Here is a 2,090-nt window from a genome sequence, read left to right as displayed (position 1 = left end):
TGACTTCCTTCTCTGAGCAAGTTTGGATTCCTCCCAACATTTATCCTGGTCTTCTTTGTCATTCAGCATTCTTCCTCGTCCTTGGCCTCAGAAAAACAAACAAAAGAAAACCTCATGCAGTCCGGTTCGCCCATTTCTCAGTTCTCAAACCGCAGTTGAAACCAGGACTGGGCCGCGGTCCATCTGTAAAGACAGTAATGGATCTTGGCTCGGTGCGTGTGCTACAGTGATAAGCCATATCAAAACTGAAAAGCCTCGGAGTGGAGGAGTGTAATCGCTGGCAAAGGAGCGTGTAGAATGTGTTGTTTTGTCTGAGTGTTGGAAAGCTGGTGCGTGTGGGCGCTCGTGTGTGTGTGTGTGTGTGAGTATAGCATCTCCTTTCCTTGATCTTGTATCACTCGGGGGGGGGGTGGCGCGGTCAGTAGTGGTTTCCCCCTGGAGATAGCCAATCAGTTCTTGCGTTGCAGTATATAAAAAAATGTAATTTTCAAGAATCGTGCTCCTTCCGTTGGGCTGCGTATTGCCGCAAGCCCTTCGTGGGAGACGGCTCGGCTTGCGCGAGAGACGTTGCATGTGTGGTACCTGTCACTGTAACCCATTATATTTTCATATGAGAAGAGACGTGTGACCAGAAAAGTATATAGATGTTGGGCAATGCAGAGCACTGGTTTTACTATAAATAAAAAAAAAGAAAAAAATGGGGACAGACTCCTAATCAAACAGTTATCCTCAGAAGAAAATAAATTAATTAATTAACAAAATGCAGATTAAACAGATAATTCCCTTCTTGAGTTTGTCCTCAAAATAAAAAGTAGGATCAATGTTAACAGCAAGGGTCTTCCGCCTGTCGCACAGCAAATAAAGAGAGTATAGTTTTTTGTGTCCCTCTAAAGAGTAGTACTGAAATGAATCTATTTTGTGCCACTGATACCCAGCCCAAAGAATGTAAAGGTTGATTTAAAGACTAATGGATGTTGTAACTTTTAAATTATGGCTTTGTTATGAAGGAAGAGGATGGAGGCATGTGGAAGAAAATCATTTGCACCACGAGATTCCACATGTAGAATCTGAAATACAATCTTTTCCTTTCTTTCTTTCTTTTTTTAATTTCCTGGTTTTGTGTTGTGAGAAATTTTGAATGTTGCACCATTACAGATGTTTAGTTTTCCAATAACGTGTGTTTTTGACATCTGCTTGGGGAAAAAAACAAAAGAGTTTGAAAGCTGCTGAATAGTGAAGTCGTGGATATTTGATACAGGGATGGCATAGGCGAGACAAAAAAGATAAGACAGCCCCCCCCCCCCTCCCCCCTAATTTCCACACCGATCACTTCCTTTATTTTCAAACACCATTTTGTTAGAGGTCTAGTATAATTCTGTACACAAAAACACAAAGCTAAAAACACCAGTATTCAGTGTAAAACGGTGCTATGCTTACCTGTACTGTACGTATGTATATCCCTTCTTCTGCTCAACTGTGCTCCTTTATCTACCCCCAAAGTCAAATGTAATAATCAATATTTTGAAGCAAAATGTTTGCAAATATTATAACCCTCCCTGTCCTTTCTTGGTCAACATGAAAATAAAAACAGTTGCAAATATAAAACCTCTGCTTTGATTGATTGATTTTGGGATTTTGGCATGTTTTTTTTTACCGAGGAAGATTAATTTTAGTTGTCAGTTTAATTTCAGTATACTAAACTGTATGATAAATGATGTTACTTTTTTTCTCCCCTAGTAGTTTGTGTCACTAAGGATTCAACAGCCTGAGGAATGAAGCTGTTTCACAGTCTGATCGTGGTGCGATGGCATTTTATGGTCTTTTATTTCAGGAGCTTCTGGGTAAATGTGGAGCAAATGACCGGCTGACCGACTTTAATCAGACGATATCTGATATCGGCCTTGCCCCCGTCCCCTTTCACTACAAATGTGTCTCCGCCGCTGCTATGTTTCGACAAACATCACCGTAGTTGCTCTGTGGTTTGTGCTATTAAAAAAAATCCAACTGCTTTCTGAAAGCTGAGAAGTTGAGCTTTACAGCCAATATGTGATCATTACAGTGATCTCACTCCCTGCAGTTGCAGGAAGCCC

Source organism: Kryptolebias marmoratus, linkage group LG3 (assembly GCF_001649575.2).
Source record: "Kryptolebias marmoratus isolate JLee-2015 linkage group LG3, ASM164957v2, whole genome shotgun sequence".
Lineage (NCBI taxonomy): Eukaryota > Metazoa > Chordata > Actinopteri > Cyprinodontiformes > Rivulidae > Kryptolebias > Kryptolebias marmoratus.
This window is presented reverse-complemented; position numbering follows the sequence as displayed.